Below are 14,213 nucleotides of genomic sequence, written 5' to 3' on the forward strand. Positions count from 1 at the left end.
GCTCTTATTTACTTATTTATTTATATCTTTGTTTAGTCATTTTTCTTATTCGTTTGGGCCTAGAAGCCAAAGTTGTACTTAATACAGGTGAAGTGAAAACTCAAGCCAAAGGGCTCGAAAACATAGAAATAGGACAGGTGAAAGGAAAAAAGGGTTGAAAACTCAACTAGACTAGGACAGGTTTTGTTGGTTTGGTCCAATGGCCTAAATCCTTTACTTCCTCCCCTTCCCCCTATTCCTTATGTTTTTTTTATGTGCTTTGCGAACCTAGTTAAATCCTTAGTTTAGTCGCTAAAAAACTAGTTTTGCATAAACACCAAAATATTTCCAAAATCGCTTTCTTTCAAAAAAAAATCAATCACTTTTCGAGAAAAATTAATCTTTTCGAAGTTAATCAAAAGACGATTTTCAAACAATCCGAATAACCGCAAGTGAGCGGACGTTTTAGGTGCCTAACACCTTCCTAAAACGTTAATAGGAACCTCTTATCTAGAATCTCTTAACTAAAATGATTTTTCTGTTTTGAATTGTTTGAAGTAACTCTCTAACGGTTTCTTAATTCCTTTTCAAAATTAAGTGGCGACTCTCTTAAATTTTCTACTAATTTTGGTATGTATTCTCTCACTTGATTCACTAATCCTAAAAATGATTGTATTTCTTTTTTGTATCTAATTCTTCTTTTGAATTTATTATTTTTTGTACTATATGATGTTACATTTTTACTCCATTTTTTATCTATTTGTATTTCTAAAAATTCTATCTGGTTTTTCATTATTTCTGTCTTCTTTTCACTTAAGCTTATTCCTAAATTTTCTATTATATTTGTAAATTGTTCTAATAATTTTAGGTGTTCTTCTTTAGTTTTTGAATATAGCAATATATCGTTTAAGTATACTATACAATTAGGTAATTGTTTGAAATAATTATCCATAAAATATTGATATTTACCTGGTGCATTTTTATATCCAAATACTAGTACATTCCATTCATAAAATCCTTGTGGTACTGTGATTGCAGTTAATTTTTTAGATTCTTCTTCTAATTTTAAATGGTAAAATCCTGATTTACAATCAAATTTGCTGAAATAATTATATCCTTGTATTTGTCTTATTTTTAATATTTTGTTTGGTATTTGGTAATTATATATCATAGTTTTTGCGTTTAGGTTTCTATAGTCAATAATCATTCTACTTTTTCCTCTTTTTTATTCATTATGTTTATTTATTATAAATGTTGGGCTAGTGTGTTAACTATTACTTTTTTGTATATATTGTTTTTCTAATAGTTCATTCATATGCATTTCAAATTCTTTTAGATCATCAAAATTATATGTTAGTGGTTTTTGGGTTGTTATACTATCCTTATTTATTAGCTCAATTTTTACAGTAGTTTTATGTTTTTCCCATCCTTTTAATGAATCTTCACTATATAGTTGTTTTAATTTATTTTTAATTATTTTTGCTTTATCTATTAAGAATATGGTCATTTCTTCCTTATTTATAGAGAATATAATTAATTCTATCATGTCTTCAGTAGTTTTTATATTTTCTAATTTTTATGTAATTTTTTTCACTTCCTTTTATCCAATCTGTTTTCTTTCTTATTTTATTAGTAACTCTTTTTGCTCTTACCTTTTGTTTGCATGGTATTGTAAATCACCAGTGTGTTTTAGTTATTATGTGTGGATATAGTTTATCTAAAAATGGTATTCCTAAAAGCATATCTTTTGATGTTAGTTCGAAATTATAAATTTCTTCTATTATTAATATTTTATTCCATATTTGTATTTTTACATTTCTAGCTTTATATGTAATTAGACTCCCTTCATTATTAAATCCTTTAACTACTATTGGTGTTCTTAACTTATCTTATTTACTTTCCGGTAAACAGTTATATCTACATAAATTGGCTTCTGCTCCTGTATCTATCATTGGCATATAATATCTATTATAATATCCTTTTACTATTATCTTCATGAGTATATATATTTTCATATTAAAGCTCCTTTTATTAACAGTTTTTCTTTGTTATGGGTTATAGTTAATTGAGTGTGTTCTATATTGTATGATTTTACCTGTTCTAACCATTTTATTCCTAATATTATATCTGATTTTTGGGTTTCTTATTTTACTTCAAATTCAATTTTATCTTTCTGACTCCTATTATAATTTCTTTTTCAGATGTATTTTTAATAATTGTTAAATTTCTTGGTAAATCTGGACATATATCATTATTAGTTTTAATTTCTTCATTTTTTACTAGGTGTTGTCACACCCTTTTTTCAACCGGAAAGAATTATATTTTAAAGGTTTGAAAGGGTTTTATTATTTAAGTGACAAAAAATGAAAATTTATTTCGAAAAAGAATTATTTACATTTTTTATTCAGATTCGCCACATGGCATATATCGGGTGTGCCAAGTCACCTTTGGGAGATCCTTTTCGAAATAATTTGACTCTTTAAAACTGATCTGCGAACAGAGATTCCGGCTAAGGAATTCTGTTGACCGAGGGGAAGGTGTTAGGCACCCCTCAATCCTGTGGTTCAACCACAGTCGCTTGGTGGAGCGTATCGGCTAATTTTGACACTACGAATGTATAAACCACACAAAGCACGCAAAATAATCAATCAAGCAAACAAAATAAAACAATCCAAAATTTAGTGTCCAATCCAATTATACAGTCCCAAAATAATGAAAAATGCAAAAATATAAACCTATTCTATTCTAAATTAATCTTAGGCTACTCCTGAATGTTTTACTCGATGCCTCGGGCCTTGATCACGAACCTCCTTCAAAGAAATAATACGTCGGGGCATTCCCCGGTGAATAAATACAAATACCTCAGGGCATTCCCCGGCCAAATGACTACACTTTTTAAATACGATAAACAAAACATTCAACAAATATTCCAAACATTCCAACAATACACCAATTCTAAATTTGCCTACCCGATCTTACTGTTTGCCTACCCGCTCGACGACATATCAGATTCAACATCAACAATGTATCAAAATATTATAATATTCACTTTTATCAATTTTCGATTCCCGTCCCCCACTTCATTTTAATCAATCACACCATCAAAATTACTCAAATTCGCTCCTCATATCACCAAAATTACATCGTCAATCACATAATCATAACATCAATAAAATTAAACAATCGTAATTACCCAACACATAATCACCGAATCACGTTATCAAAAATAAAGAGAGGAGATAGAAGAATTGGACCTGAAATTGGGACTTTCAAACTGTGTTATTCAATTAAACGGAGTCCGCACCCGGAACCTCGAACAAACGAACTCGTCCAACTTCGATCTATACCCTTTTTTGGTATTTTTCACCAACCCAGACCCTAAAAATCATCTAATAAAAGAAGACCGTACCCAAACTTGCGCACGACGTCACTGTATCATTTGTTTTCCGGTGGTTCTCAGTTAGGGTCAGTGGAGAACGGATCTATTTCGGGTATTGGATGCCGTTTTTGATGATGTAGATGACGGGTGAACTCAGAACCAACATTTTCCGGTGGGATCCAACTGAAAACAAAAAAAAAATGTATTGACGCAGGTTAGGGCGAGAAAAGGGTTGGTCTTCCTGTTTTCACTACACCGGAGCTCCGGTGAGCTCAGTGTTGACGACAAATAGGAGAAAAGTGGATGGCTGTAGCATTTTCCGGTAATATCTCGTCGAAAACGTCTCTCTCGCCCTTTCTCTTTTCCTCTCTCACTCAAACTATGCAGCTCTCTATTAATCTCTACCTATCTCTCTCCCTAAATCTTTCCATGGAAATCGTGTGTGATCTGTGACAATGAAAGAATGGTCAGGTCGTGTGTTTCTCTTAATCCCGTGCCGAAGAAGAGAAAAGCCGTGTATATGGACTACTGTGTATTGTTTCTGTGAGTTGGTGCGTGGATAGTAAAGAAGAACCCAAAACCCGACCCCCTATTGTATATGTGTATATATCCCCTGGGTGTATTATCTTTGTGGAAAATAAATATGGGGAGGGTCACGTGGGTAGTGAGGTGGGGTAGGATAGTGATGTGTTGTCCACTTTTAATAGGGAAGGTTGTTAATTTGTTATCAATTAGAATTATGTGGGAATTTTGGGAGAAGATTTGTTTAGAGTTGGTTTTGATTTTTGTCATTTGTGGAGGGATAATTACATGGTTGAGGGTATATGATAGGATAAGGTAAAAATGAGTAAAAGTGATATTGGGGAGGGACAAAATTAGGTGTCTACATCATGCCCCCTTTGAATGTAAACACGCAGTGTTTTCAGACAAAGAAGTAGACAATGAGACAGAATTTTGTTCTGACCATTATTCAAAGGAAGAAACAGAAGGAAGAAGGACAACCGAGTTGGAGAGTCGAGTGAGGTTCCATCGAGGTTTCGATCCGAGGCTCTGTTATTACATTAGAAATGAAAATTAGAAGTTAAAACATAAATGAAATTACAAAATCCTATCTACGCAGATTCTGTTGGACTCTTGACTTGAGTTTCATCACCGTATTCTTCAGTCGGGCTCCTGACTTGCAATTCTTCAACTTGTTGCTAGCCTTTCCATCTCCTCACCCTGTTCTCCAGACGGACTCCTAACTTGCTATTTTCAATCTGTTGACTTTTAATTTCTTCACCTTGTTTCTTGACTTTCAACTTCTTCACCCTATTCTTCAGGCGGGCTCCTGACTTGCTATTTTGCAACTGTTGATTTTCAATTTCTTCGTCTTGTTGCTTGCCTTTCGACTGCTCCAGCTTGGTTCTTGACTTTCCATGTATTAACCTTATGCTTCGGACAAGCTCCTGAAATCACATCAACACTAGAAAGAAAATTATCCCAAACAAAAATTATTATAAAGAGAAATTTCATTTTCCAGAAAAGTAAAGTTCCAAAAACAAGAATCTAATTTTGCCCCAGTTTATCCTCAAAGGATTTTTGTGAGTCACATCATTATAGGAATTAAGGAGAATGACTCGACTAAAAGGTACGTCTTATAGGAATCAAAGGAGCGACTCGACTAAAAGGTACGTCTTATAGGAATTAAGAAGGACGACTCGACTAAAAGGTACGTCTTATAGGAATCAAAGGTGATGACTCGACTAAAAGGTATGTCTAATAGGAATCAAGAGGGATGACTCAACTAAAAGGTACGTCTCATAGGAATCAAAGGTGATGACTCGACTAAAAGGTATGTCTAATAAGAATCAAAAAGGATGACTCGACTAAAAGGTACGTCTTATAGGAATCAAAGGTGATGACTCGACTAAAAGGTACGTCTAATAGGAATCAAGAGAGATGACTCGACTAAAAGGTACGTCTAATAGGAATCAAGAGGGATGACTAGACTAAAAGGTACGTCTAATAGGAATCAAGAGGGATGACTCGACTAAAAGGTACGTCTCATAGGAATCAAAGGAGGATGACTCGACTAAAAGGTACGTGTTATAGGAATCAGAGAAAATGACTCAACTAAAAGGTACATCTTATAGGAATCAAGAGGATGACTCGACTAATAGGTACGTCTTATAGGAATCAAAGGAATGACTCGACTAAATGGTACGTCTTATAGGAATCAAAGGGGATGACTCGACTAAAAGGTATGTCTTCTAGGAGTGAAGGTTCAATTTAAGAAGTGTATCACCTAGCAAATGAAAACTAAAATCCCAGGACAAGAAAATGTCTTCGAGGGATATAGGATGATGAATTTTTACCATGATTTTATTATCAAACCTGTGCTGCAATATTGCTTTCTGTATTTGTAAAAGTGAGGCATTACAACCATTGATGTTTATGCTCTGAAGTCCCTGCTTTGAAGGTAATATATTTCCTATTTTATCAAAGAAAACTTGTGAGTTTAAAACATGGTGGCTGGTTTGTGGCTTTGGCTTTTCGCGCCACTTGCCCTCATCATATTTAACCTTGCTTCTAACCATTAGCATATATTATTGAATTGCTAAATAATTAACCCGAGATCAGATTATTCAGAGTGACTAAAACAAACACAGTATCTCTGCTTTTCCATGCTTCTCAAATAGACCCTTTGAAACTTGGTATTTCCATGAGTTCCCTGACTTCTCTGTTGACAAAACTTTATACATGCCCTTTTTGGCTCACAATCATGTCTCTTTCATGTGCTAGCTTTTGTCTTGCTTTGTGCAATTAAAGAAGCTGGTAGCCAGTTTTGAAATCTTTTCTCACTTGTTTTTACACGGACTTGACTCAAAGACAAGAAACGAAAAAAAGAATGACAATTTTTGTTTGGATAACTGACTCAAGAAAGATAAAATAAAATTAAAGAGAATAAAGAAAAGACAATGAATGTCCCCTTTTGAAACAAAGAAAAAATTCATCTAAAAATGACAGTTAACATTAATGATTATGCCATGCATTTTGGATTAAGCAGCTTGATCTTTTCATCCAAATTTTTTACCCATTCTTGTTGAGTTAATGGCCTTGAAACTGAGTTGCTTCCTTAGGTCAATTGCATTTAAGACCCCATTCGTCTAGTGGTACCTTAAAGGGTTTTCGCCAACAAGCTTCTTTCATTTTCTCTCGTTTCATTATCGTCTTATGGTGCCCGTGAGGGTTTTCACCAATAAAACTCTCTCATTTTTATTTCTCTCAACTTACCATCGCCTTATGGTGCCCGTAAAGGTTTTCACCAATAAGACTCTCTCATTTTTATTTCCCGCTTGATTCCCTATACTAAGGAAGACGAGCAGTTCCCAAAATACGTCATCATATGCATTGCATTCTTAGCCTTAACATTCTCAAAGATTGATCTGATGGTCTTTCTTTGGTTGTAGCTTGGATTTTGGATAAGGTTAGAAAGAAAGGATGGCATGGGGCCCAAACGACACTTGAAGTGGGTAGGACTTACAACTTTTAAATCGACTCAAACAATGAGGATTAACTCATGCCCCAGTTTCTTTTGACTAGGCAATTCTAAATTATTTATTTGGTTGGACCGAGCCCAGGGTAGGGTAGCCTACGTATCTCACCCTCGAGAGAGGAGAATCAGGTCATGCGTAGTTCTGGCAACTTGTTCTTTTGCTTGATTCTGATTTCCTTCCTCTTTTTTTCCTTTATTGACTTTTTTTTCTTTGAAACTTTCTGACTCTTTTTTTCTTGACACTCTTCTCTTTACTTTCTTTTTGGTCATATTTTCTTCTTCTTTTTCTTCTCTTTTCTTTTTTTTTCTGAAGTTTTTTTTTACTTTACTATTTTGCTCGACACTTTCCTTTGAGTTTTGTTGACTCTATCTTGATTCCAAAAGAGGGGTATGAAAGAAACTAACACTAAGACTCAAATGGGGTAAACAAAGGATGACACAATATTTGGATAGCAGAATGAAATGTCTTCATCATATCAGTCCTTGAAGATGCTAGTACATAGCATGCAATGTGAAAGTACACAATCAATATCACTTATGACATATTTTACAATACTAACTTGCCCCGAGCATATGTGTCACCTCTTCTTTTATACTTGTCGAACATACAACTCCACCTTTGTTGTACATCCTTCACATTGAATGACTCATGCTTTTGTGGAGTTGATTTTTGTTCTGTTCCTCGGGAGCACACATCTGCTATTTGACCTAATTGAGCTTTGTTTTTCAATTGATGACCAAGTTATTCTTGTGATTCTCAAAATAAATGTCTTAATTTTCAAAGAAGGCTTTAACTTGATAACCGAATGCCTCAGCACTCTGCCAATTTTCTCAAATGCTCTATTTTCCTAACTTTAACTCTCTGGTTCAATGTTTATGCTTAAACTAGATTTTAAGATCTGGATGAAAATTCCGTTAGCATGTCATATCACTAGAGTCAACATAAAATGTACTGTGGAAAGAAAACATAGAAACACATATTTAAAATACAAAGGAAAAAGGGACACACTATTTAATTAAAATGAAAGATAAAAGAGTTTGAACATAATGAAAAATGGACAAAACAAGATAGATCCCGAACTAAAACCCTAAAATAATTTGGATAACAGAAAATAAAACAAAACAAACTACCAGAACTCTTCATAATGATGAAAGGGGTGACTTCTCAATTGCTCAGCCTGACAACTTAGCCACTGGTTTGCATATCAGCATGACTAGAGCTTCCCCCACTATCAATGTTCTGCACCATAATTGATCCATCTTGAATCATCTTTTCAATTTCTCTTTTCAAATCTCGACAATCTTCAATACTGTGACCCTAAGCATCAGAATAATACGCACATCGTGCGTTAGGATCAAAATTTCTTGAATATCGATTAAGAGTGTGCCCAAGGAGAGGAGTGATTATCCCCTCCTATACCAATCTCTGAAATAAACTGGCATATGACTCTCTAATTGGTGTGAAGCTATCTCTCAACTTCTGCCTCATTTCATTGTTTGACTTGGATCGAAAATCAGGTTTAGAAGGGTTTTGGTATGTTTATGGAGTTAGAGGATGACTCTGAGGAGTTGGTTTGTTCCACTGTGGGTAAGATGGGGTTTAAATATGTGGTTGTGCGTTATATACTGGATATAGAGGGGGGAGCAGAGTATAATGGATTTTGGGAGTAATTATGTGAAGCTTGGGCTTGTTCCTGAGAGTGACGACGACTGGTCTTCTTGACCTTTCCTGTTGTCCAACTACAATAGCAGATGCATCTTTCTCATTCTTTTTCTCCCCAACACTTCCTGAACCCTTTTGAATTGGTTGAGTAGTCGCTTTCAATGTTATGAAACTCACAATACGACCAGTCTTCTATCATCTCCCCCATTTTAAGGACTTCAATGAACGGCTTGCCTAATGCAGGTAACAAGTGTTGATAAAATATTTCATCTTGCGCTTGAATAAATACCTACACTATCTTAATTTCATTCATTGGCGGTTTCACCCTAGCAGCTTGTTCACGCCATCTGATCGCATACTCCCTGAAACTCTCAGTATTCTTCTTTTTTATACTAGTTAGGGATTTTTCGTCAGGGATCAACTCCACATTGTATTGAAATTGTTATACAAATTCATTAGCTAGGTAATCCCAACTAATCCACTTGTCAATGTCTTGGTGAACAAACCATTCCGAAGCTAGGCCTGAAAGACTCTCCTCGAAATAAGCCATGAGTAGTTCTTTCTTTCCTCCAACGCCCCTTTATTGGTTACAATAGAGCCTCAAATATGACACTGGATCCCATGTCCATCATATTTATCTAACTTTGGAATTTTAAAGCCAGGAGGAAGGTTGACACCTGGAAACATGCATAAGTCCTTATATGAGACACTTTTGTAATCCCCAAGTCCTTGCAAATTCTTCATAGCCAGTTTCAAACTTCTCAACTTTCTGGTCATTTCCTCTTGTTCTTCTGTCATAACAGGCTTCTTAGTGATAGAAGAAAATTCAGGCAGGTGAGTGTCACCGTAAAGACCAGTCAACTTACATGTAGGCTCGAAAGTGTAACGCTGATCACCAGTAATATTCAATGCAGGCTCTCTTATAGAGTAGGAAGGCACAACTTGTGGATGAACATCAAAAATAGAAGTTTCAGATGGGGGTGGCACCGCAAAAGCATGAACAACAGGTGGAGCTGAGTATGTGGCAGTCTTGAATTGGGGAGTGAGGAAATGAATATTAGAAGTGGTTAGATATTGTTTCCCTGAAGTCGATCCTGATGCATCTTGTGCCATATCAACAAATATAGGAAATTATGCATGTGACACGGGAGGCAAGCTAGAAAGATATTCCAGATTATCAGTGGGAACTGGAGGAGGCAGCAACCCATTAGCCCAAGCTCGATGCATTTCTATTATTTGCTGCCTTAATTTTTGAATCTCTTCATCAGCTACTAAATTCTCATTTCCCGAACTCCCTATCTAATTAGTGACAACAAACTCGGTATCCTTGTTGGCCATAACCTTCTCTGTGAATTGGTGCAATATGGAGGACCAGCCAAAATGCCACAAACCAACCACCTCAAACTAACTGAACAAGAGATAACAAATGTGTTAGAGTTCAACACTTTCTCAAAATCTCTCTCTCTCTCTCTCTTTCTTTTTGAAAAGGTCACCGAACCCAAAAAGGGCGCCTACGTATCTCACCCCCGAGAGAGGAGAATCAGGTGTGCGTAGTTCGTGAAGTCTTGCCAAAATGGCCAAATAAACTCTTTTTCTTTTTCTTTTTTTTTTCTTGAAATTCTAAGAAGAAAAGAAAAATGACAAATTCTCAAAAGAATAGATGAAAATCTTTTTGAATTTTTCTGCTTTAATAACCTATACAAAATGAAATCTATGATTACCAAAGAAACTCTTTTTGGGTTTTCAATTTTGCATTTCATACGAAAATAAAACTTGAACCTATTAAAGGAAAATCTTTTGTAGTTTTCTTTTAAAGATGTATATGAAACACCTACTCTAAATTTAGACTGAAGAAAATCTTTTTGAATTTTTGAAATAAGATCCCCGAACGAACAAGAGGCTGCCTATGTATCTCACTCCCGAGAGAGGAGAATCAGGGGTGCGTAGTTCGTCCAGATTGGACAATTAATGATTAAATAATAGATTGCACCCTGACTTGAGACACGACCAAAGACACATGATGAACAACATAACAAAATTTTATTTTATTTTTAGTTTTCAATTCGACACTTCACATAAAAAAAATGACACCAATAGCTATGAAAGAAATTTTTTTTGATATTTTCGTTATATGAAATGTACAAAACTTCTACCATATTTTTTTAATTTTATAAAAAGCTCCTATTAGAAGAAATATTTTTTGGTATTTTCGAATTGTAAATGCTTGCTAAAGGAAACAAAAGGAAAAAAGAATTGATGCTTTTTTTTTTTTTTGAAAAATGAGTGCAAAAAGTAAAAAAAAAAAATCTTTTTTTTTTTTTTTTTGAATTTTTGAATTGTGGAAAACAAAAGCCATAAAGGACCTAAAAACTATGAAACTCTTTTTTGATTCACCTTTACTCTTTTTTTTTCTTTTTTTTTTCCATGCCTACACACCCTTTTTTTAATTCTAGCACATGTTTTTCCCAAATCAGTCTGTTAAATGAGCACGTTACCCTCAAAGATGCAACATTTAGCATGTAGGGATGCTTTAGGGGTGAGTCTCCTACAAAGGACCGTGTGGGCCCCGCTAGGTCTCAATATGATGCACATAAGAATGACCTAAAGGCTGACCTATGTTGTGGTGTACTAACAAGGCCGTTCGGGGGAGCATATGGTCGATAGTGGCTGCTTTTCTTTCCACCTACTCCATACATCCAACGGCTCCCCCCCTAAAATAAGGGTGACTCAACTAGAGTTCGTGTCCACGACGTGCACTCCGAGACTTGTTGCAGAAAGAATTGACTCGGGTTATGCAAATGATGCCAGATATAAAGCGGTAACACATAAGAAGAAAAACTGTAAACAAAGAGCACGTAGGCACTCAACAATGATAAAATAAACAATAAACGATAACAAAAACAATGTTTATACACCCATAATGTCAAACTAAGCCGATACAACTTCAAAAATAAGCTCGAATTCTGAAAAATCCGCAGCAGAGTCGCCAGAGCTGTCACACCCTTTTTTCAACCGAAAAGAATTATATTTTAAAGTTTTGAAAGTGTTTTATTATTTAAGTGACAAAAAATTAAAATTTGTTTCAAAAAAGGATTATTTACATTTTTTATTCAGAGTCGTCACTTGGCATAAATAGGGTGTGCCAAGTCACCTTTGGGAGATCCTTTTCGAAATAATTTGACTCTTTAAAACTGATCTGCGAACAGAGATTTCGGCTAAGGAATTCTGTTGACCGAGGGGAAGGTGTTAGGCACCCCTCAATCCTGTGGTTCAACCACAGTCGCTTGGTGGAGCGTATCGGCTAATTTTGACACTACGAATGTATAAACCACACAAAGCACGCAAAACAATCAATCAAGCAAACAAAATAAAACAATCCAAAATTTAGTGTCCAATCCAATTATACAGTCCCAAAATAATGAAAAATGCAAAAATATAAACCTATTCTATTCTAAATTAATCTTAGGCTACTCCTGAATGTTTTACCCGATGCCTCGGGCCTTGATCACGAACCTCTTTCGAAGAAATAATACGTCGGGGCATTCCCCGATGAATAAATATAAATACCTCGGGGCATTTCCCGGTCAAATGACTACACTTTTTAAATACGATAAACAAAACATTCAACAAATATTCCAAATATTCCAACAATACACCAATTCTAAATTTGCCTACCCGAGCTTACTGTTTGCCTACCCGCTCGACGACATATCACATTCAACATCAACAATGTATCAAGATATCATAATTTCACTTTTATCAATTTTCGATTCCCGTCCCCAATTTCATTTTAATCAATCACACCATCAAAATTACTCAAATTCGCTCCTCATATCTCCAAAATTACATCGTTAAGCACATAATCATAACACCAACAAAATTAAACAATCGTAATTACCCAACACATAATCACTGAATCACGTTATCAAAATAAAGAGAGGAGATAGAAGAATTGGACCTGAAATTGGGACTTCCAAACTGTGTTATTCAATTAAACGGAGTCCGCACCCGGAACCTAGAACAAACGAACTCATCCAGCTTTGATCTATACCCTTTTTTTCGTATTTTTCATCAACACGGACCCCAAAAATCATCAAATAAAAGAAGACTATATCCAAACCCGCGTACGACGTCACTGTATCATTCGTTTTCTAGTGGTTCTCAGGTAGGGTCGGCGGAGAATGGATCTATTTCGTGTGTTGGACGCTGTTTTTGATGATATAGACGATCGGTGAACTCAGAACCAACGTTTTTCGGTGGGATCCAACTGAAAACTAAAAAAAAAAAAATGTATTGATGCAGGTTAGGGCGAGAAAAGGACTGGGTTTCCTATTTTCACTACATCGGAGCTCCGGTGAGTTTGGCGTTGACGACAAATGGGATAAAAGTGGATGGCTATAGCGTTTCCGATAAGATCTCGTCGGAAACGTCTCTCTCGCCATTTCTCTCTTCTTCTCTTGCTCAAACTATGCAGCTCTCTATCGATCTCTACCTCTCTCCCTCCCTAAATCTTTCCATGGAAATTGTGTGTGATCTGTGACAGTGAAAGAATGTTCAGGTCGTGTGTTTCTCTCAATCCCGTGCCGAAGAAGAGAAAAATCGTGTATATGGACTACTGTGTATTGTTTCTGTGAGTTGGTGCGTGAATAGTGAAGAAGAACCTGAAACCCGACCCCCTATTGTATATGTATATATATCCCCTGGGTGTATTATCTTTGTGGAAAAGAAATGTGGGGAGGGTCACGTGGGTAGTGAGATGGGGTAGGATAGTGATGTGTTGTCCACTTTTAATAGGGAAGGTTGTTAATTTGTTATCAATTGGAATTATGTGGAAATTTTGGGATAAGATTTGTTTAGAGTTGGTTTTGATTTTTGTTATTTGTGGAGGGATAATTACATGGTTGAGGGTACACGATAGGATAAGGTAAAAATGAGTAAAAGTGATATCGGGGAGGGACAAAATTAAGTGTCTACAGGTGTTTCATTATATTATTCTCTTCTTGTCATGTGTTTATTAGTATTAGATATTCTTTTTCATCCATTGTTCCTGTTATGTAATATTGGGTTAGATTAGGTTTTGGAGTTATCTCATACGCTATTCTTTTTATGGTTCTAATTTTTCATAAGATATTCTTCTTGATGTTCCTATTCTTTCATTTACTATTTCCAAATCTTCTTCTATATTTATATCCTGGTAACTATAATCACTATTATCTATGGTTTTTACAAATTGCTTAAAAGGGCTTTCTATTTGTATTTTATTTATTTTATTTTTTTCTGTTATTTTATGTTTTGTTGTCAATACATATAAATTTTTACATCTTACCGCAAATATTTTACTTCATGTGGTTAATTCTATTGACTTATCTATGCTTTTATCTGTTACTGCTACTGAGTAGTTTGCGCTTATTATAAATTTAAATTTTTGGTATATTAGATTTCCTTTTATAGCACATATTATACTTTTCTCTATAGGTTTTATTATCCTATCATCTGCTAAATATAATTCTATTAGTGTATCTATTCCTTCTCTAAAACATGCTTTTATTAATATCTCTGTTTCTCCAAGATGTACGTATTTTAGTGGGTCTCTACTTTTTATATCTTGTATTTCTTTATTAACTGTTCTTTTAGTTACTAGTGGTATACTAGCT

Source organism: Capsicum annuum, chromosome 9 (genome assembly GCF_002878395.1).
Source record: "Capsicum annuum cultivar UCD-10X-F1 chromosome 9, UCD10Xv1.1, whole genome shotgun sequence".
Taxonomy (NCBI): domain Eukaryota; kingdom Viridiplantae; phylum Streptophyta; class Magnoliopsida; order Solanales; family Solanaceae; genus Capsicum; species Capsicum annuum.